The sequence below is a fragment of the Mustelus asterias genome, chromosome 5 (genome assembly GCF_964213995.1).
Source record: "Mustelus asterias chromosome 5, sMusAst1.hap1.1, whole genome shotgun sequence".
NCBI lineage: Eukaryota > Metazoa > Chordata > Chondrichthyes > Carcharhiniformes > Triakidae > Mustelus > Mustelus asterias.
In genome coordinates, this window is record NC_135805.1 from 42,048,008 (window position 1) to 42,072,446 (window position 24,439).

The 24,439-nt window shown below is 42.7% G+C and overlaps 1 long non-coding RNA gene across 1 annotated transcript in view; it reads right to left on the reverse strand.

The window, feature by feature from the left end:
* Window positions 1-4,738, reverse strand: part of LOC144493486 (uncharacterized) — a 154,872-nt gene extending 150,134 nt beyond the window's left edge. The window contains exon 1 of the long non-coding RNA XR_013497754.1: window positions 4,610-4,738. This is a non-coding gene — a long non-coding RNA (uncharacterized LOC144493486). The remainder of the gene's footprint in view (window positions 1-4,609) is intronic.
* Window positions 4,739-24,439: the final 19,701 nt, after the last annotated feature.

A 24,439-nucleotide genomic window follows, 5' to 3' on the forward strand; every position in this document is an offset into this window, starting at 1 on the left:
CAAGCAGATCTTTAAATGGGATGCACACATCAGTTCTATTGTTAAATAAGAAAGCAGTGGTCTGTGCATAATGTGGAAGTTGAAATGCCATTCCCTTTCAAGCGATGATCTTGTAACGTTTTCGCATCTCCACATGGTGGCACAGTGGTTAGCTCTGCTGCCTTGCAGTGCCAGAGACCCGGGTTCGATTCTGGCCTCAGGTCACTGTCCATGTGGAGTTTGCACATTCTCCCCATGTCTGCGTGGGTTTCCTTCTGGGTGTTCCAGTTTCCTTCCACAGTCCAAAGATGTGCAGGTTAGGTGCATTGGCCATACTAAACTCCCTCAGCGTACTGCTTTTGAGAAAGTGGTGATGAGCCACCTTCTTGAACCACTGTAGTCCATCCAGTGCAGATACTCCCAGAGTGCTGTTAGGGAGTGTTCAGGCATTTGACTCATCAACAGTGAAGAAACGGCAATAAATTTCTAATTCAGCATGCTGTGTGCCTTGGAAGGGAACTTGAAGGTGATGGTGTTTCCCATGCATCTTCTGCTCTTGTCTTCTAGGTGGTAGAAGTCTTGGGTTTGGAAAGTACTTTCAAAGGACCTTTAGTGAGTTGCTGCAATGCACCTTGTATGTAGTAGAAAATGCTGCCACTACGTGTAAGTGGTGGGGAGAGTGCATGTTTAAATTGTTGGGTGGAGTGTTGATCAAGCCAGCAGCTTTGCCCTGGATGGTGTTGAGCTTATTGAGTGTTGTTGGAGCTGTGCTCATCCAGGCAAGTGGAAAGCATTCCATCACACTCCTGACTTATACTTTGTAGATGGTGGACAGGTTTTGGGGAGTCAGGAAGTGAGTTAATCACGTCAGGATTCCTAGTCTCTGACTTCCTCTTGTAGTCATAGTATTTATATGATGGTCCAGTTCCGTTTCTGGTCTATGGTAACCCCCAAGATGATAATGGGGGTTTTAGAGATGGTAATGCCATTGAATGTCAAGGGGAGATGGTTAGATTCTCTCTTGTTGGAGATGGTCATTGCCTGGCACTTGTGTGGCACAAACATAATTTGCCACTTATCAGTCAAAGTCGGAATGTTATCTTGCTGCATATAGGCAAACACTGCTCCAGTATCTGAGGAGTCATGAATGGTGCTGAAAGTTGTGTTATCATCAGCAAACGTCTCCACTTTTGACTTTATGATGGCGAGAGGGTCATTGTTGAAGCAGCTGCAGATGATTCGGCCTAGGACACTACCCTGAGGAACATCTGCAGTGATGTCCAGGAACTGAGATGATTGATCTCCAACAACCACAACCATCTTCCATGGTGTCAGATGTGACTCCAACTACTGGAGAGTATTGGCCTTGATTCCCATTAACTTCAATTTTGCCAGGGCTCCTTGATGCCACAGTCAGCCAAATGTTGCCTTCATATCGAGGGCAGTCACTCTCACTTCCTCTCTTGAATTCAGCTCTTTTGTCCAGATATGGACCAAGGTCATAATGAGGTCAGGAGCCGATTGGCCTTAGCGGAACTCAAACTGACCATCAGTGAGCAGGTCATTGCTATGTAAGTCCCACACGACAGCACTGCCAATGGCCCTTTCCATCAATTTGCTGATTATTGAGAAGAGGCTGATAGGAGAAGATAATTGGCTGGATATAATTTATCCTGTCTTTTGTGGATATGACCTGTCCAGATAATCTTCCACATTGTCAGGTAGATTTCAGTGTTGTAGCTGTACTGGAACATCTTGGAATTTCAATTGGAATGATTGATTGTAAAACCTGTCTCAATTTGACCCTTGGCCAAGATAGAAGTTGATTTTTAAAAGGATAATCCTTTGATGTTAAAAATAATAGAGTATATAAAGGAGCTCGATGAAATCTGAGGTCAGTTGGAATAATTAATGGCTAATTTATGATATGTTTCTCTGATTTGTTCACCATATAAATTTGTTTGTATGTAACAGAGACCAAAGACATAATTCAACACAGTCTGAGTGCATCCTGTTATCAGATTCAGATGAAGTGTATAATCAAACATCATCTGTACTCTACATTCAGTAGCCTCTTTAGCCCAGGTAACATATTCTATTACCATGGCAATTTTGCATCTCATCGGTTAGATATCATTATTAACACTGCTGCCTCAGTGCCAGGGATCCAGGTTCAATTCCAGCCTCAGATCACATCAAACCCATGTCCCCATGGGTTTCCTCCAGGTGCTTTGGTTTCCTCCCACAGTCCAAAGCTGTGCAGGTGCGGTGAATTGGTCATGCTAAATTGCCCCTTACTATCAGGATGACAAGCAGGGTAAATACGTGGGCTTACAGGGATAGGGCCTGGGTGGAATTGTTATCGGTGTTGGCTCGATGGATTGAATGACTTCCTTCTGCAATGTAGAGATTCTGTAAACTGGGGCTTGGCTCCTTCCTCTGTGACTGGATCCTAGACTACCTAACCCACAGACCGCAATCAGTAAGGATAGGCAATAACACCTCCTCCACGATCGTCCTCAACACCACTGGCCCACAAGTCTCTGTCCTCAGCCCCTTACTATATTCCTTATACACCTATGACTGTGTAGCCAAATTCCATCCCAACTCGATTTTCAAGTTTGCTAATGACACCACCGTAGTGGGTTGGATCTCAAACAATGATGAGACAGAGTACAGGAAAAAGAGAGAATGTGATGAACTGGTGCAATGACAATAATCTCTCCCTCAATGTCAACAAAATGAAGGAGCTAGTCACCGACTTCAGGAAGCATAGAGGAGGATATGCCGCTGTCTACATCAATGAGGATGAAGTGGATGAGTGCTCCATCTTTGGACGACTCAGGTCATTGCCAGGTTTGGCTATGGGTTGCCAAGTTTGCTTCGAGCATGTTCCCAGAGGCTTTTAGTCACCTGATCCCAAACCCCACCCCCCCACACCTCCCCACTTTCCTGCCATTGGTGGTCTAAAAAAAAAACAAAAAATGTTCGGCACAACTTGTGGGCCGAAGGGCCTGTTTGTGCTGTAGTTTTTCTATGTTCTATGTTTCTAAATGGCCAAGAGCTTCAAGCTTCTGGATGTCCAGATCACCAACAACATGTCCTTGTCCCTCCATGCAGACGCAATAGTTAAGAAAGCCTATCAACGTCTTTACTTTCTTAGGAGGCTAAGGAAATTTGGCATGTCCAATATGACACTCACCAACTTTTGCACCATAGAAAGCATTCTTTCTGGTTGTATCACAGCTTGGTATGGCTCCTGCTCTGCCCAAGACCGCAAGAAACTACAAAGGGTCATGAAGTCATGATGTGGAGATGCCGGCATTGGACTGGGGTAGGCACAGTAAGAAGTCTCACAACACAAGGTTAAAGTCCAACAGGTTTATTTGGTGGCAGAAGCTCTCGGAGCGCTGCCCTTTCATCAGGTGAGTGGGTCATGAACAAAGGGTCATGAACGAAGCCCAGTCCATCATGCAAACAAGACTCCCATCCATTGACTCTATCTGCACTTCCTGCTGCCTCGGCAAAGCAGCCAGCATAATCAATTACCTCATGCACCCCGGACATACTGCCTTCCACTTTCTTCCAACGGGAAAAGGATACAGAAGTCTGAGGTCACATACCAACCAACTCAAGAACGGCTTCTTCCCTGCTGCCATCAGCCTTTTGAATGGACCTACCTCGTGTTGAGTTGATCTTTCTCTACACCCTAGCTATGACTGTAAAACTACATTCTGCACTCTCTCCTTTCCTTCTCTATGTACGGTATGCTTTGTCTGTATCGTGCACAAGAAACAATATTTCTCACTGTATACCAATACATGTGACAATAATAAATCAAATCAAAATGATTCATAAATATGGTTTTGAAATTTCTGTGTTGTGTGTTTGGAGTAAAAGTGAGCAAAGTCATGACGATATTGGGCGTAACGGCTTCGCATCAAAGACCATTTCGAAGCAATTTCCATCATTTATAATGGAAAAAAGATTTGTTATAACATTTTTTCAAGATCTAACATAAATCCAACATTATTTAGTACACACCTATAAAGTATGAAGTGTAGGGACATAAAGGAATTGTTAGATGTAAAAGATCAAAGTCCATTCTGTTTACCTTCTGCCATCCTGGCAGCTGCATGATATCACGATAAAGGAATTGTTAACTAATTGCAATATTGCTGTTGAATAAGATAATAAGTAGGATTGTCCAGATTAGTTGTTTATGATCCCTAATGTGTGATTTTGTTTCTTTCCAACAATGAAGCTGCACCATAAATCAAAGACAGGCTACAAAATGTGCTGTGATTAAAATGTACTAACTCAGATCCTGTCTGCTGCCATACAAGGTCATACTGCCAAGAAGGAACACGGTCCATCTAGCCAGATATATCAACTCACAAATCAGATTTTTGTGGAATTCAAGCTTCACAGAAGGGAACTTGACACTTCGCAAACACTGCATTGAAAGTCAGAATATTAGGATGTTAATTCAAATTCACCAGAGAGATTTGCAGTACATGGGAAAATAATATGTGAGACCTGCTGACGTCTGTTGTCTTTTCGCCCACATTTATTTCAACAGCTTTGAGAGTTATTTTTCTCTTGAGTTATGATAGATGTTGCCACCCACCTTACTTCTTCCTGCTTGTGCTTCATACAAAACATCTTTGTTATTTCTTATAATCAGATTCAGAGGCCCCGTTACAGCTGCGTCTTCAAGAACATTCTAACAGCGTGGATCCTGCACTTCCCAGGCTTCCAGGAACTAAAAATAACCACACCAAAATCTCTGTGAACTGTCCGAGGAGCAGACACATTTGATCCTAACAAAACAGTGGAGCACAGTATTTCCTCCATCAAAGCCTGTGATTTCAAGTTGCGACTTTTTGCAATAATCTTGAAGGGAATCAGTATTTCTTTCAGAGAAGAGTCATAAGTATTCCAAAAACAAGTGTCTCTTGGACCCAAATGCCTTTCAACTCCCAAAAACAATAGTCCTTTCACACATCTGCAGTTCCTTGCCAAGATTTCAATACCGGTGCTGTTACTTATTCTTTCTTTTGATTTGCTCCTTCACATCTGCAGCATAGGGTTAACTGCTCAGGGCCCCACAATCTTACTTGCACAAATTGCAATCCAATTTATTCTTCCCAGTCATTGCTTTCTCCTGTTTCTGGTGTTACTGGTTGGCAATGAGGACAGCTTAAATATTATCTTTTCTGTTTCATCCTATTTATCCATTTGATACATTATACTTTCCTGTCACTTACAGTATTCCAGTCAGCTGCTATTACATTCGCTTGATGAAGCAACTATTTTTGTGAGGAGCGCCACTTCGATGCCGCTCATCCCGCAGATGTTTGCCTTGCACATCATCTTGCTTAATAATCACCATTTAGAAGGAACAAGTCAAAGGTGTGATGCAATATTTGCCTGGATGAGTGCAGCTCCAAGAAGACTCAAGAGGCTCAACACATTCCAACGCAACAGCCCATTTGATTTGCACACCATTCACCGCCGCAAACATTCACTCCTTCCACCACTGGCCCACAGCAGCAGCTATCATGGGTACCATCTACAAAATACATTTCAGCAATTTGCCAAAGCTCCTTTAACAGCACTTTTCAAATCTGTGACCTCTACCACCTCGAAGGAAAATGGCAGCACGGAAACACCAGCAACTGCTTGTTCTCCTCCAAGCCCCATGCCACTCTGACTTGGGGATATATATTTTATTATTCATTCATGAGACATAGGCGTCATTGGTTGGCCAGCATTTATTGCCCATCATGAGTTGCTCATGAACTGAGTGGCTTTCTAGGCCATTTCAGAGGGAAGTTGAGAGTCAACCACATTGCTGTGGATCTGGAGTCACATATAGGCCAGAGCAGGTAAGGACAACAGATTTTCTTCCCTGAAGGACATCAGTGAACCAGATGGGTTTTTCCGACATTCAACAATGGTTTCATGGTCATCAGTAGATTCTCAATTCCAGATATCTTTATTGAATTCAAATTCCACCATCTGCTGTGGCGGGATTCGGACCCGAGTCCCCAGGACATTAGCTGAGTTTCTGAATTAATAGTCGAGCGATAATACCACTAAGCCATCGGCTCCCCTAATATTGCCCTCTCTTCACTGTCACGGCACCAGAATCCTGGAACTCCCTTCCTGACAGCATTTAGGTGCACCCACACCACATGGACAGCAGCAGGTCAAGAAGCTGGCTCACCATCACTTTCTTAAAAGCAATTAGGGATAGACCCACTAGGGATAGATTGCTCACCTTGTCAAAGACACTCGGCTCAAAAGAATGAATAATTTAAAAAAACTTGATGTACACTGTTCGAAAAGTCAATAAACTATAATTACAAAGTATGTTTTGTGAACTGACAACTGTTTTGCTGAGGATTTGTTAAATAACACAGCTACATTGAGTTCTGTGGCTCAACCTCGTTTGTACTGATTAGCCAATCAGTGTATTCAACATGATCTGTGAAAGTTAAACAACACATTTATGGTGGGCTGTAAGAGTTCTTTTAACTTTATTTGTTATTGTCACAAGTAGGCTTATATTAACACTGCAATGAAGTTACTCTGAAAATCCCCTAGTCGCCACACTCCGGTGCCTGTTTGGATACACTGAGGGAGAGTTTAGCATGGCCAATGCACCTAACCAGCACATCTTTCGGACTGTGGGAGGAAATTGGAGCATCCGGAGGAAACCCACGCAGACACGGGGAGAAAGTGCAGACTCCACATAGACAGTGACGCAAGCTGGGAATCGAACCCAAGTCCCTGACGCTGTGAGGCAGCAGTGCTAAGCATATGTTAGTATATGCCTTTAGAATATGACACAGAAAAGATGCAAGAAGGGTTGAATCTTCCCCAAAGAAGCGCTTTCACTAATTTTCTGTGCAGACTAAACAAAGAGCTTTGTAGAAGGAGTGCCATTCTATGGAAAGCTCTGTGCACTGAAAATTGTGTGACCCGATAGCACTTTAAAAGCCGCCTCCAGCACAGCTGCAGAATTGCATCTGATTCACTGTGGAATAATTCATGTAAATGTTACAGAATTTTCACTCTGGCCCCTTTTGAGTAGAAACCTATCTCTTGAGACATGTTTTTGAATAATAGAGAACCAGGATTAGTAAATTTATGATGTTTCATGCTTTCTCCACAAGATACTGGAGTAGTTATGTGAAATAGATTCTGGCAAAAACTAGTTGATAGATTTTACAAGAAAAAAGGTGCAAAAGCTGTTGAAAAATGGATTGCAGTTCATAATCTGTTTTAATAATGGATATCCAATTCACGTAAATAATAGGGAGGTAAAGGTGATGGTGAGGAAGGCATGCATGTACAACCAACTCCTGGTAACTTAAATTTGTTAGTGCACAAACATTTCAGAGTACGCAGTAACAACTTAAGTAAAAACATTACCTTTTTGTTTTCACAAAGATTTCAATAAACCATCTGCTCTCAGCCAGTGTATCTATAAAATCTAGGTATTTTTAAAGACATCTCAAAACCCATGTCACTTTGACTTAGACAAGTAATGTGAATCTCCAAAGAAAGGTGAATGTCTTGTTGAAGGTAACTCTGCATCTGAAGTGGATGCAAATGTTGCCTGGATCATGGAGGTTTTGAAGCAACCTGACCAAAAGCCAAGACCTGACTAAAGAGTATGCTTGTTAGTTGAGACTTATAAGAAGCACAACATTGTATGTGAGACGTAACGCATGAGGGTTCACACATAGAGCCCTTGAGATTATTGGTGTATGTGCTGTAGTTTAACATGCTGACGCGTAATATGATAAAATCAAATACAACACTAAATGGATAATACAACAGAACGTACCATCAAACCACTTTTGATGCTTGAGTTTTGACGGTAAGTATAAACTTTTTCTGTTCAGACTGCATTCTCTAGTGGGTCAGTTTACTGACTTGTCATACATTGTTTCTGGCCATAGCATCGATATTCTTTTTGTTAAAATCAGTAAAGATAATGGCATTTCAGTTGATGCATTAAGGTTCACAATGTAAATGTTTCATTTGTGCTCAATCTAGCCCCAGTCTAAGAGTGTATTTTAGTCACCTTGGAGGGCCTCCGCTGGCTTCAGATCAGAGATCACACATGGGCTATCTGCAATTCAGACTGAAGTTAAAAGGCTACTGCAGGTCTGTTGACATTATAGCATCTCATTTAGCATTTGTGCTCAAGATTCCTGCCTATTGGTGGCATAATGGTTAGCACTGCTGCCTCACAGTGCCAGGGACCTGGGTTCGATTCCTGGCTTAAGTGACTGTGCAGAATCTGCACGTCCTCCTTGAGTCTGCGTAGGTTTCTTCCAGGTGCTCCAGTTTCCTCCCACAGTCTGAAAGACGTGCAGGTTAGGTGCACTGGCCATGCTAAATTCTCCCTCAGTGTACCCGAACAGGCGCTGGGGTGTGGCGACTCGGGGATTTTCACAGTAACTTCATTGCAGTATTAATGTAAGCCTACTTGTGACACAAATGAATAAACTTAATAAAAAAACTCTGTTTTTGTTTTAGATTCGAGCATCTGCATTATTTTATTTTTAAACTAAAGGCTGCCTCATCTGCCATTAAAATCAGACATTGACGAAATGGAGCAGGAAATGCAGTCTCTCCATTTAAACCACTTGCCCACTCTATTCCCACTGAGCAGGGACAAAATTCTTCCTTGAGTGCCAATTCTCCAAGCACAAATCTAGGCAGTAATTGTTCACAGGTTTTTTCATCTTGAAGGATATCATGGCTAAACCTGGTTCTGTCCTGACCCAATGTTTTGCAGTGAACAAGACTAGATTGCAATTAGAAAACGCTCATTTTCCTTAGAGGGATCTACTTTAAGCGATTTCCGAAATCAGCCATCGTGTACAGCAAAATGAGAGAATTTGCTCTGTTCTTTGGCAGCTATCCATCCCAGAAGACAATGGATTGCATCTTGGCAGTCAACCCTGTATTAAACATCTCCTCTTATGGCTGAAGAGTTCTAATCCAGAATAGAAATCTCTGCAAGTTTCTGAAATCTCTGCAAATCTCAGACAGTGGGATGAGAGAGTGCAGTATTTGTTAGGCTCTGTTTGCCTCTGGACCTTCCTCTCAGCTAGCTTCTCCTTACCTCTTCAGAGCCCCTCTAGAGTTCATTTATCAGTGTCACAAGTAGGCTTCCATCAACACTGCAGTGAAGTTACTGTGAAAATACCCTCGTCACCACACTCCGGCGCCTGTTCAGGCACACTGAGGGAAAATGTAGCATGGCCAATGTACCTAACCAGCACGTCTTTCAGACTGTGGGAGGAAATCGGAGTACCCGGAGGAAACCCTCACAGACACAAGGAGAATGTGCAGACTGCGCACAGACAGTGACCCAAGCCAGGAATCAAATGCTGGTCCCCGGAGGTCACGACCGTCAGCATTAAACAAGAAACTATTGGAGCTTGTAACAGGGGAAATATAACAATTGGAGGGATTTTAATCTTGATATAGACGAGGACAATCAAATAGATAAGAATTGTCTCACAGATGAGTTTGTAGAAAGTTTTTGTGACAGTTTCTTAGAGAAGTACCTTGTGGAACTGATAAAGATAGAGCTAGTTTTGTGTAATGAAGTACATTATATAAATAATGTCATGGTAAAAGATCCACAGGGAAATAGTGATCATAATACTATTGAATACTTTGAATTACATGTTAAGTTTGAAAGTGACATACTTCAATCTCAGACAAGACTCTTAAACTTAAACAAAGCCAATTATGTGAGCTATATGGGGAGGACAGGCTAAGGAAAATTGAGTAAAGGTAAGGAGGTAAATGAACAGTGGGAAACACTTGAATAAACCATTCAAAATGTTCAACAAAAATATATTCCATTGAAAGAAACTCAGCAAGAATGCCCATCCATCGCTCATGCAGGAAGTTAAGGATAGTATCAGATTAAAAGAAAAGGCTTATAGGGCGGGATTTTATGGCCTCGCTCAGGTGAAATCATTAATTCCCCCCTGAGGCTAATAGAGATTTCCGTTCTGGGAACCTCGGAGGTGGTAGGGTTTGCTGCATAGTGTTACAAAAATCAGAAGCAAGACAGAATTGGGCATGTTTTAGAAATCAGCAAAGGGCCACTAAAAAGTTGATCAAAAAGGGAAAAAGTAGAATGAGAGTAAACTAGGCAGAAACATAAAAACAGACTTTATAAGTATATAAAAAGAGAGTGGCCAAAATAAACATTGGTCCCTTAGAAGCTGATACAGAAGTTATTGTTGGGAATGAGTAAATGGCAGAGGCAATCTATATTGTTGAATTGGATGAAGAGACAGTGTGATGCTAGGTATGTAGCTCAAAGACCGGCAGATTACATCAAACAACACGTTCAGTCTGCTTTCACAACGAGCAAGGTACAGACCAGTCTGTGCTTGCAAAACTCAGTGTCCGACATTAGATGCGATTCTGAAATGTATTTCACAATGCAACATCCACAACCCTCTGGAATAGAGATTTCCAAAGAATCACAATCCTTTGCGTGAAGTAATTTCTTCTCGTCTCAGTCCTAAATGATCGCCCCTTATCCTGAGACTGTGTCCCCAGCTTTTAGACTCACCGACCAGTGGAAACAATCCACTTCATCAAGCCTCTTCATAATTTTGTAGGTATCAATGAGATAGCCTCTCAATCTTCTCAATTCCAGAATATCTAAGCCCAATTTTGTTAGCCTCTCATCATAGGACAACCCCTCAATCCTCATTGGACATATTTACTAAATAATCCTCAGTGGGCTGAGAATTTCACTGACAACCAATTTAAAATGGTCAGTCAGGCTTGCAGTCCGGCACACTTATGTGCACTGGAAGCTGCATATATTTATACACAGGCCTCTGTTCTTTACAGAAAGAACATGTGTACACATTGTGCCTGTTTCAGCTAAACAAAATAAGTGATAGCCATTCATATTGAGAGCAATGCCTTGATCAATCAGAGTCAAGCTGCCTGGTTTAAATTTTCAAACAATGCTTGACAGTTAATTGTCAGTCACCATTAACTGGTGCATTCTCCATGACAACACTTCTGTCAATCAGAGTCCACTTGCCAACCATTTAACACTCTTTTATCATACAGTATAACGTTGTTGTTTCCCCTGACATTGGTATTCTTGTGATTGTCCTGATGCGTGCAAGATGGAAAGCTTCGACAAAATGTCTTTTATCAGCAATAAACTTGTAAGTATTGATATTAAAAGTGACTTGGGTGTGCTTGTACAAGGAAAGAAGAAAGTTAGCACGTGGGTGCAGCAAGCAATTAGGAAGGCAAGTGGCATGTTGGCCTTTATTATCCGGGGATTTGAGTACTGGTATAAAGAATTCTTACTATTATTATCCAGGGGTTTGTTGAGACCACATCTGGAATACTGTGAGCAGTTTTGGTCTCTAAATTTAAATAAGGATATACTTGCAATGGAGACAGTACAACAAGGCTTTCCTAAATTAGTCCCTGGGATGAGTACATCATTGAATATATTTAAGGCAGGGATAGACAGATCTCTCAGGGAATTAAGGGATATGGGGATGGTGGGGGGAGTGGGAAAATTGAATTAAAGTCCATGATCAGACATGATAGTACTGAATGGAGGAGCAGGTTCAACAGGCCTGATTGTCTACTCCTGCTACCATTTCTTGTGTTTAAACACTCATTATTTATCACTTATTCTTCATGGTATTTCATTTTCATGGTACTATTAAATGAAATTAAAGCTCAGAAACAACTGCTTTCCACTCTACATTTATGTAGCCTTCAACTTGATCAATAACTGGATATTTATCCAAATCTCACTTTAATGCATTAATCAAAATGGTATTCATTGCTTTTGCTAAGAATCTGGTCCAAATATCCACAATTTCTCGTACCTAGTCTTGATCATGGCATGCTAACTTCAAAACTGTGTAATGTAGTTTGCGATGTACAGTTTAACTTACTACTTCAACCTTTAATGATCTGGGTCAAATGCTTACTTCCCAGCTTTTCACTAATGATCAAAGTTCAGCTCTGAGTGCATCTTCATAATTATAAGACCAAAAGAGAGAATGCTGGAAAATCTCAGCAGGTCTGGCTTCTGTAAGGAGAGGAAAGAGCTGACGTTTCGAGTCCAGATGACCCTTTGTCAAAACTAAAAGGCACAGAATGTGGGAGATATTTATACTGCAGGAGGAGGGAATGAAAGATGAGTCATAGCCACAAAAACCAGGGGTAAAGAGTGCTAATGGCTGTCCACAGAGAGAATAAAGGGTGTGAATGGCCAAACCACAGAGAAGCTAAAATGAGAGGGTAAGCTGTGACAGGTGAAGATGTTGGGGGAGGGGGGGGAATGGATGGGACAGAGGCAAAATTTAGAAAAGGGGAAGCAAAGGGGGAGCAAAGATCTTCACCTGGCCCAACTCAGACACTTCCCTTCCCTTCCTTGACCATTCTGTCTCCATTTCCAGCAATAGACTATCTACCAATATCCATTGCAAGCCCACAGACTCTCACAGTTATCTGGACTACAGCACTTCACACCCTACATCCTGTAAGGGCTCCATCCCTTTCTCTCAGCTCCTTCGCCTCCATCGTATTTGTTCCGATGATGCCACCTTCCAAAGTGAGGCTTCTTATATGCGCTCTTTTTTCGTCAACCGTGGATTCCCATCTACAGTTGTCGACAGGGCCCTCAACAGCGTGCAGTCCATCTCCCACGCCAAGACCCTCACCCCCTCCCCACCCGCCCAGAACAAGGATAGAAACATAGAAACATAGAAAACTACAGCACAAACAGGCCCTTCAGCCCCACAGGTTGTGCCGAACATTTCCCTACCTTTTAGGCCTACCTATAACCCTCCATCCTATTAAGTCCCATGTACTCATCCAGGAGTCTCTTAAAAGACCCTATTAAGTTTGCCTCCACCACCACTGCCGGCAGGCAATTCCACTCGCCCACCATCCTCTGTGTGAAAAACTTACCCCTAACATTTCCCCTGTACCTATCCCCCAGCACCTTAAACCTGTGTCCTCTCGTAGCAGCCATTTCCACCCTGGGAAAAAGCCTCTGAGAGTCCACCCGATCTATGCCTCTCAACATCTTATATACCTCTATTAGGTCTCCTCTCATCCTACGTCTCTCCAAGGAGAAAAGACCGAGCTCCCTCAGCCTATCCTCATAAGGCATGCCACTCAATCCAGACAACATCCTTGTAAATCGCCTCTGCACCCTTTCAATCATTTCCACATCCTTCCTGTAATGAGGTCACCAGAACTGAGCACAGTACTCCAGGTGGGGTCTGACGAGGGTCTTATATAGCTGCATCATTATCCCCGGACTCCTAAACTCAATCCCTCGATTGATAAAGGCCAGCACACCATACGCCTTCTTAACCACCTCCTCCACCTGCGGGGCCGATTTTAGAGTCCTATGGACCTGGACCCCAAGATCCTTCTGATCCTCTATAGTACTAAGAGTCTTTCCCTTTATATTGTACTCCTTCATCCCATTTGACCTGCCAAAATGGACCACTACGCATTAATCTGGGTTGAAGTCCATCTGCCACTTCTCCTCCCAGTCTTGCATCTTATCTATGTCCCTCTGTAACTTCTGACATCCCTCCAAACTATCCACAACCCCACCAACCTTCATGTCATCGGCAAACTTTTACCAACCCATCCCTCCACTTCCTCATCCAGGTCATTTATGAAAATGACAAACAGCAAGGGTCCCAGAACAGACCCCTGGGGCACACCACTGGTGACCGACCTCCATTTAGAAAAAGACCCATCTATACACACTCTCTGCCTCCTTTGGACAAGCCAGTTCTAGATCCACAGGGCAGCAGCCCCTTGGATCCCATGCCCTCTCACTTTTTCTAGAAGCCTTGCATGGGGGACCTTATTGAATGCCTTGCTAAAATCTATATAAACCACATCTACCGCCTTCCCTTCGTCAATGTGTTTGGTCACATTTTCTAAGAACTCCACCAGGCTCGTAAGGCACGATCTGCCTTTGACAAAGCCATGCTGAGTATTCTTGAGCGTACTAAACTTTTCCAAATGCTCATAAATCTTGTCCCTCAGGATCTTCTCCATCAGCTTACCAACCACTGAGGTTAGACTCACTGGTCGGTAATTTCCTGGGCTATCCCTATTCCCCTTCTTGAAAATAGGAACTACATCCGCAATCCTCCAATCCTCCGGCACCTCTCCCATCTCCATCGATGACACAAAGATCATCGCCAGAGGCTCTGCAATCTCTTCCCTCGCCTCCCACAGTAACCTGGGGTACATCCCATCCGGACCCGGCGACTTATCAATCTTGATGCCATTCAAAGATTCCAGCACAACCTCTTTGTTAAAGTCCACATACTCAATCTTTTCAGTCCATTGCAAGCCCACAGTACATCCACCTATGTCCTCCTCCTCTGTGAAAACCGAGGCAAAATACTCATTAAGCACCTCTGCCATTTCTACCGGTTCCGTACTGATTTTCCCCCCTTCAGCTTGGCACAACATCGTGGGCCGAAGGGCCTGTTCTGTGCTGTACTGTTCTATGTTCTATGTTCACCTTTTATAGGCCCTATTCCTTCACCTCTCATCCCCCTTGTTCTCAAATTTCACCCTACCAGCCTCTGCATGCAAAGCATAATCCTCCGCCATTTTCGCCAACTCCAGCGTGATGCCACCACCAAACACATCTTCCCTTCACTCCTTCTGTCAGCATTCCGCAGAGACCATTCCCTCCAGGGGTCCACTCCTCCACTATACCCAACACCTCTCCCGTCACTCATGGCACCTTCCCATGCAACTGCAGAAGGTGTAACAACTGTCCCTTTACCTCTTCCATGCTCACCATCCAAAGTCCAAAACATTCATTCCAGGTTAAGCAGTGTTTCACCTGCACCTCTTTCAATTTGGTCTATTGCATTCACTGCTCCCAATGTGGTCTCCTCTATGTCTGAGAGACAAAGCGTAGACTGGGTGATCACTTTGCTGAGCAGCTTCGGTCTGTGCGCAATCAGGACTCTGACCTTCCGGTTGCTTGCCATTTTAACACACGATCCTGCTCCCATGCCCACATGTCTGTCCTTGACTTGCTGCAATGTTCCAGTGAAGCTCAACGCAAACTGGAGGAACAGCATCTCATCTTCCTTGAGACTGGAAGGCACTTTACAGCCTTCCGGCCTCAACATCGAATTCAATAACTTCAGATGATTTGCTCTACCCCACCTCGACCCCTTTGTTTTCACTCCATTTTATTTAATTTTTTACTGTTCTCTACCTTTTATTTCTTTATTGTCTTTCTTCAGTTTTCTTCCCCCACCCCCACAATTCTTTCCCCCTACTTTATCCCCCTTCCCTTTCCTTTTCTCTTCCTTTGCTTTTCCCTTTTCTAAATTTTACCTCTGTCCCATCCATTCCTTCACCGCCCCCCCCCCCCCCCCCCCCCCCCCCCAACATCTTCATCTGTCACAGCTTACCCTCTCATTTTAGCTTCTCTGCTGTTTGGCCATTCACACCCTTTATTCTGTCTGTGCACAGCTAATTCAGCCTTTTTCCCTGGTTTCTGTGGCCATGACTCATCTTTCATTCCCTCCCCCTGCAGTATAAATATCTCCCACTTTTTATGCCTTCTAGCTTTGACAAAGGGTCATCTGGACTCAAAACACCTGCTCTTTTCTCTCCTTACAGATGCTGCCAGACCTGCTGAGATTTTTCAGCATTTTCTCTTTTGGTTTCAGATCCTAGCAACCGCAGTAATTTGCTTTTATTCATAATTATGAAATCAGTCTAGTTACTGTCCCAAAATGCTTTCCAAGATATCAGTCCTTAAATGATGTAAAAACATCCATGAAAAATTTGAAGGTTCCTCCAAGTATCTTGCATGATGGCTGCTTTATACTCAGAACACTGTCCCAGATATATGATTCTTTTGACACCTACTGATTGTTTATACCCATGCACAGTTGCAGTTTGTACTGCGTGATAGCTTTTGGTTGCTACCTTGGGTGATGCCCTATTGGAGATGAAGAAATTCATGTTTCACTGCAGTCCGTTGTGTTCACATCTGCACTAATCAATCCATGCTGAACAGTCTGAAACAAGACAGGAATTTAACTAAGGCAGAGGTGACAAATAGCTTTGCCGTAGTGTGGTTTCTAAACACAGCAGAAATAATTGACACTTACCCAAGGAACTTGTGATAACTGAACTCAGTGGCTCTAAAAGCACCTTTCAGGGGGGAAAAAAAGACCAAGACTTATGAAAAGTTGAACAGTGATGATTGCAATAGAAGTTCTGTTTTGGGGCTAGCCCGTGGTACTGTGAGAATTTAAACAACCCAGTTTCAAGGTTAAAAATGTTTGACTTTCACATTGTGGCATTGTTCCAGCTTTATAACCCACACTGTGAGGAACATGAAAAGCTGACCAGTTTCTTTGGTAAGATAAGCAGATAAAAGATTCAGTTTCAAAACTGAACTCACAAATATGTGAAAGCAGAGACAATGACAATAAATATCTATATGTCCTCTATGTGGTAGTGTTTACACATAAGGTTCACAGCTTAGTGTTCACCAAAGAGCAAACAAATACAGCCAGTCTGAACATTTAACTTTAAATTTCATTTGTTGGAGAAGAATTAGGAACAAAAAGAATTTCCAAATGGACTACAAATGTACATGCCACACTTTGCAAGGGCGCAGAGAAAGTGAGCATTTGTGTGAATAATATCTGGTTCTTCTGTCAATAGTTAATGTCTGCTTTTTCACAAAGATACTGTTAATCTATTAATTCTGAGTCCCGATATTTAAAGTTTATTAGTCACAAGTAAGGCTTACATTAACACTGCAATGAAGTTACTGTGAAATTTCCCGAGTCGCCACAGTCCGGCACTTGTTCGGGTCAATGCACCGAACCAGCACGTCTTTCAGAATGTGGGAGGAAACTGGGGCACCCGGAGGAAACCTACGCAGACACAGGGAGAACGTGCAAACTCCACAAAGACAGTGACCCAAGCCGGGAATCGAACCTGGATCCCAGTGCTGTGAAGCAGCAGTGCTAACCACTGTGCTACCGTGCATCAAGGAAATTTTATCCATCTGAGGAAAATTCTGTCCATCATGACTTCCTCAATGGAATAGGAAAACCTAAACAACTGATTTGATGTTGACAAGTTGAGCAAATTTTGCAGATATAATTTGCATGACCTACATTGCCAAAGAAGACAATCGTTACCATGTTGAACATCAATCCCTCCATCACTGGCACTCGGCGGCCATGTACAAGATGCAACTCATCCTTTCAGCATCACCTTCCAAACCTGAAAATTCTAACAGCTAGAAGAACAAGGGCAGCAGTCGCCTGGGAACACTACCACTTCCGAGTTCCCTGAGTCTCACAACATCCTATATCCTGGCTATCCCATTCCTTCCCTGTTGCTGGGTCAAAACTCGAACTCCATCTTAACAGCACAGTTGGTGTACCTACACTACATGGACCGCAGCGGTACAAGGCGGCATAGATCATCACCTTTTCAAGGGCAATTTGAGATGGGCAATAAATGCTGTTCTTGCCAGAAAAGTTCACACTCTGTGAATGAATTATAACAAAACAAATTCTGAAGGTGCAACTTCCTTTACAGTTCAACTTAATGAAACACAAATATACCATTGCAAAATGCTAAACAGTGTGACTTCCTTGAGATAAAATACAGTAAGTCGTTGTGGTCAATAGCATTTGGCATGAGAGGTCAAATGATAAAGATTACATTTTATCACAACTAAATTCTACATTTTGCAGTGGTGAGCTTTGAGGATCTTAACTTTGGTTAAATTCAGATATGACTTAAGGCAGAAAGCTTTAGTTATATTTACATGAAATAGAAGATAGTTGAAATTAATATTCCACTTTGAAATTGCTGTGGCTTCATCTTTTCAGATTCTTACATGAAGCGAAGGTATATACAAAACGTTTGATGAATAGATTTTCAAAATTTTACACGCCAAATGTGAATTTTCACAGAAGCTCTCCCATTCATCTTTCATTGCTTCAACTGGAGAGCCATTGAAACCACAGATAAGTAGCACATGCACCATTTATGTCATTATCCCAAAGCTTGGGCATTCTTCTGTCAAACCTATGGTGGACAAGCACAAAAATACCATGGAATTTCACCCTCAACATGATTAAGATGCATATAAAAGCAAAATACTGCAGATGGTGGAAACCTGAAATAAAAACAGAATATGTTGGATAAAGTCAACAGGTCTAGTAGTATCCATGGAGAGAGAAACAGAGTTAATGTTCTGAGTCCATATGACCCTTCTACAGAACTGAAAAGGGATAGAAATGTAATGAATTATACTTGGAGAGGGGTTGGAGCAGAATGCAAAGTCAGTGATAGGTCGCAGTTAAGAAGAGATTGACAAAGATGTAATAGACATGTTTAAGAAGCAGAGTGAATAGTGAGTTAAAAAATGACATGATAGGCCTTGGAACCCAACCTGGACTAACAGCAAGGTTCACAACCTTATGAATGTTGATTTTAAAGATCCCATGAAAAATTAAGTTTGGGCAGGCTGAGACATAGATCTTCAGTCACTGATATGGTGTTGGTGTTTACCCATTTTCCACAGCAGGAGGTGTCAGTTTTAAAAGCATAAAACAAGGTTAGATGTTAGGAGATTGCGCCACCCACCCCCGTCCAGAGTTAGAGACATTTAAAATTATTTGCTGCCACATGCAATAAATGAGGATTTGCTGCAACCATTTAATAGAAAGCTGGATGAGTTCCTGAGAGTGGCCAACATATTGACACACAGCAGGCAGGCAGGATACTGGGGGTTGTATAACACCATCCTTTTGTTGGGAGGAAGGGTAATGAAATCAATTACCATGCATTCTAGGAGACCTGCATCAAGCCAGAATGATAATGTGGTATTTGGGAAGTCACAATATGAAAACACAAAAGAAATTACCAGCAGTCCAGCACAACTAAGGGTTACAAAGTACTTTGATGATATTAAGTTTAAGTTTACTTATTAGTGTCACAAGTAGGCTTACATTAACACTGCAATGAAGTTACTGTGAAAATCCCCTAGTCGCCACACTCCGACGCCTGTTCGGGTACACTGAGGGAAAATTTAGCATGGCCAATGCTGCACATCTTTCAGATTGTGGGAGGAAACCAGAGCACCCAGAGGAAACCCATGCAGACACGGGGAGAACATGCAGACTCCGCACAGACAGTGACCCAAACCGGGAATTGAACCCGGGTTCTTGGCATTGTGAGGTAGCTGTGCCAAGCACTGTGCCACCGTGCCGCCCATCAATAGAAATGTGTTTGATCCATTTGGTGATCTTCTGCCCACTATGTTAGTAGTAATGTAAATTCACCTAAAATCAACAGATTAATGCCCCCCATTAAAATAACAGACGGAGGAGGAATGTCATACCAAGGAGTTATGTATTTACTTGCCATTGATGCTAACAGCAATTAAATTGATAACCTCCCTATGAAGTGTCCTAAGAACAGCTAGCATGCAAAGTGAAAAGAAACTGCAAGTCAGCGACACTTTTCTGGACATAGGTAACTTTTGGAACACCAGTATCTCCAGCGCAGTGTATTTTTCACCCTCTGGGACTTATCATTTTATAAGATTTCACCTCAGGGCTTTTGGGTTCAACAATTATTTAGTAATAAAGCTGAGATGTCGGGAATGAGCATTACTGTGGCAATAATTGATGTAACAATGATACATGGTTATAACATGAGCAAAATAACCAAACAATTCCAAATCATTTCTCCTGTTTTGCTTTTTCTTTTGTCTTTACTTTCTCTTTATTTGACTGGTGTTCTATCTCGAAGCTTCAGAACTGAAACCATTTATTGCTTAAAGTCCAAGAGTCAGGTCAGCGATCTGGAGGGAGGAATGGGGATATCGCAGGACAGAAGTGGAAGGGAGGGGGAATGAGGGTTAGTCGCTCATAACAGAGGCATGAAGAGTAGGCGAAGCACCCCTATCCTGTGAAAAGCACTTACCTACTGGATCTGGCTGCTCTTGCATCTCTGGGAATCCTAGCTGACAATATTAAATTTAAACAGAACCTCATTTCCAGATAATGAGGATGGACCCAGTGCAGGGTAAATGGGTTTCTCCCAAAATGGTTGAAATGGAAGCAAGGATGCTCAAGTCTAGTTGGGTTCAGGTTTGTCATATTTGCCGCTTTAAACACCTCCTCGGTCCGCTCCAACCTGCCATTGTTGTGATTAAAACTCCCCTCTCTTTCTCTTCATGGCCTTGACCCACTTTCTTAAGCAGCGTTCCCAAAAGCACACAGTTTTCATAGAATCATAGAATCCTACAGTGCAGAAGGAGGCCATTCAGCCCATCGAGTCTGCACCAACCACAATCCTTGGACTTGCAGATAGCGATGAACATTGTCGGGCAATACAGCAGGATATAGATAGGCTGGAAAATTGGGCGGAGAAATGGCAGATGGAATTTAATCCAGATAAATGCGAAGTGATGCATTTTGAAAGAACTAATGTAGGGAGGAGTTATACAATAAATGACAGAGCCATCAAGAGTATAGAAACACAGAGGGACCTAGGTGTGCAAGTCCACAAATCCTTGAAGGTGGCAGCACAGGTGGAGAAGGTGAAGAAGGCATATGGTATGCTTGCCGTTATAGGACGGGGTATAAACTATAAAAGCTGGAGTCTGATGTTGCAGCTGTATAGAACGCTGGTTAGGCCACATTTGGAGTACTACGTCCAGTTCTGGTCGCCGCACTACCAGAAGGACGTCGAGGCTTTAGAGAGAGTGCAGAGAAGGTTTACCAGGATGTTGCCTGGTATGGAGGGTCTTAGCTATGAGGAGAGATTGGGTAAACTGGGCTTGTTCTCCCTGGAAAGACGGAGAATGAGGGGAGACTTAATAGAGGTGTACAAAATTATGAAGGGTATAGATAGGGTGAACAATGGGAAGCTTTTTCCCACCTCGGAGGTGACGTTGTTTGATCACGAGGGGTCACGGGCTCAAGGTGAGAGGGGCGAGGTATAACTCAGATATCAGAGGGATGTGTTTTACACAGAGAGTGGTGGGGGCCTGGAATGCGCTGCCAAGTAGGGTGGTGGAGGCAGACACACTGGCATCATTTAAGACTTACCTGGATAGTCACATGAGCAGTCTGGGAATGGAGGGATACAAATGAATGGTCTAGTTGGACCAATGAGCGGCACAGGCTTGGAGGGCCGAAGGGCCTGTTTCCTGTGCCGTACTGTTCTTTGTTCTTTGTAATCCCCCCAGTCCCTATTCCTGTTACCCCATAACCCCATGTATTTACCCTAGCTAGTCCCCCTGACGCTAAGGAGCAATTTAACAAGGCTAATTTACCTAACCCGCTCAGCTTTGGACTAACAGTTTTCTAACAGCAGACTCCCCAGTGATTTTATATTAATTTAACATTAGCACTTTTATAATCGGGAGTAAAACTAAAGCTAAGAGCCTAAGCCAAGGGCTACCTTTACAACTTTATCAGCTTCAAAATATTTGTGTATCTGAATCCTCGTTAACCACACTCCCCATTTTGTTTGTCAATTGCAACTTTTGATATTGTGCCCCCAGATCCAAGTTCAGATCATTGATGTCTATTGAGAAGATCAATAGTCCTAACTGAACTGAACTATGGGAGGTAGTATTGATACTTCCTCCAAGCCGAAAAAATTCATCAGTCATTACAAAAGCATATATCAATAATTCTGGTAGTCTTATTTTCCTTTAGAAAGCTAAAATTTTCGCAGTAACTTCAGTTGCAGTGTTAATATAAGTCTACTTTGTGACACTAATAAATAAACTTAAACTTTAAAAGTGTCTTCAGGCAGTTAGCACCAGTCTCCAACATTTCCTCCTCTCCTCCCACCCTGGCCAGTCAGCCTGATACAGTTCCATTCACTGTTAAGTCCAAGGGATGCAGAATTAAATGTAGTAAGAAGTAAGAAGATCCGCAGTGCATCCAACTTCTTACTGTGTTTACCCCAGTCCAACGCCGGCATCTCCACATCAGAATTAAATGTAGACAGAGCACAATAGATTTGCCATTCATCTCCTAATCTGGCTGGACCTCATTAATTAAAATCGGGCCCAGCTCTCCTCTGCCAAAACTGCTCACTACTATAAAATCAAACAACCTTTTCCTTAAACACTGCTTCTCTGCCTTCTCCACCCTCTCCATCAACATCTGAGGGGAGTTCATGGACTTCTTCGTTATTAAGATCAAATCATCCTTTCAGTTGCATCTACCAGATTCCTCCAGTTCACTTGTCCTTTAAGCCAAGATTCTCCCAAGCCCTAGTTCTGAACCCTCTTTATTTATTTTCTCTCTTATTGACCCTCATTCGCTGTCTGAACTCATCTTGTCCTTGAGAAATCACCTCCTCCTCTCTCGGCCCCACTCCCACCAAATCCTGGGCAACTTCCCCAATGGCCCCCAAGTTAGCTGATATTATGAATAGTTTCCTCTCCTCAAGTACTGCCCACCTCCTTTCAAATCCCATGTCATCATCCCTTCTTCAAAAAAAACGATGCTTTGCTTCACTGTCCTTGAAAACAACCAAAAAAGTGTTGTAGCCTCCAAAACCCTTGCCTATCTTTCCTGCAACTCCATATTCGAACTGTTCCAATTGGGTTCATGCCTTGCCACAGCCTTTCTCAAAGTGATAAATTAAATCCTCTGTTGCACACTATCACCCTTCTCTGTCTTTAAGACAGAGATAGATAGGTTTTGATTAATAAGGGGATCAGGGATGATGGGAAAAGGCAGGAGAATGGGGGTGAGAAAAATATCAGCCATGATTGAATGGCAGAGCAGACTCGATGGGTCGAGTGGCCTAATTCTGCTCCTATGTCTTATGGTCTTCATGAGCTGTGTCTGTCTTCGACACAGTTGATTGTACTGTCCTTCTCCAGTGCCTGCCAGTTAAACATTGGAAAAATTAATGTCATTGTCTCTTTCTTTGGCTCAGTGTCCATTTTACCAGGTTACATTCCTATGAAGCACCTTGAGATGTTTTAAGACTTTAAATGTGTTATATAAATACACGTTAATGTAGTTTTAGCAAAGCAGTAAAACAAAAGAAATAGAAAATCCACCCCGGCTATAAAACTTGCAACACTGACAGCTTCTTGGGAACAACTGTAAATATTTTATGGTGTTGTCAAGTTATTCCAGTTATTTGGCTAAATAAGTCCTTGTTTAAGTTTTTACTAAAACAAGAAAGGAAACTTTAACATCTGATTATTTTCACATGCTTCACTGAGCTATTGCTGAGGCAATGTCTGCTGAAAACACTAGAAAACTTTGGAAATGCTTTAGTGGTCTCTTGTGGCAGCTGACAGATATTGCAGCCCTGCAATTTATTACTCAACAGAAACATGCCTGCCTGATCCAAGTACAAATTTGATCCAATTATATAATTCCATTGGAACAAAGCACTTTCCATTCACTTCCATTACAAGTAATTCCTGAATCAAGCATAACGCTTCAAACACAACACCTCATCCAAACAATACTCCTCAATCAAAATCCGGCTTTCACATCACAATGCACTCAAATTCAAACTTGCACCAAGAAACAGAAGGTTTTATGTGAAAGGTAGGTTTTAATCCATCTTTATTCTGTTTAGCTAAGAGGATTACCAAACAGGATGATGTGTGACTTAGGGCAGGAGGTAGGGTGGATCTGGCGAGATTTTCCAGCCGCAGTCGCCCCAAAACTGGAAAATCCCACCCAAGGTCAACATGGTCCATGGTCCGCCCCTGGCCTGCTACGATTCCCATGGTGGATGGAACGGGAAAATTCTCCCCAATATGCTCTTGCTACATGCAAGTCTAGGTGATGGAGTTTGCAGGTTTGGAAGGTGCTGTCGAAGAAGCCTGAGTGAGTTGCTACGGAGCACCTTGTGGACGTGTTCACTGTAGCCATAGTGTGCCGGTGGTAGAGTGAGTGTATGTTTAAGTTAATGACTGGGCTGCTGATCAAGAGGTTTGTTTTGTCCTGGATTGGGTTAGGGTTCTTGAATGTAATTGCTGCTGTACTATCCAGGCAGGTGGTGAATATTCAGTTACCTTCCTGAAAGCCTCTCCAGCACCTTTGTAGGTGGTGGAGAGGCTTTGCAGGGGTCAAGAGGGGAGTCACCGGCCACAGAACACCCAGCCTCTGATATATTTTGGTTGCGCAGCATAAGTGTGGCTGATCCAATTGAGTTTCTGTTCAATGGTGATGCCAGAATATTTCATCCAATTGCTATTTGTGGAATCTTGCTGTGCACACATGGTTTGCTGTTTTTATCCTCATAACAACACATCTTCTTTAAGATAGTTCAGAAAGATCACAAAAATAACCACTTATAGGGCAAG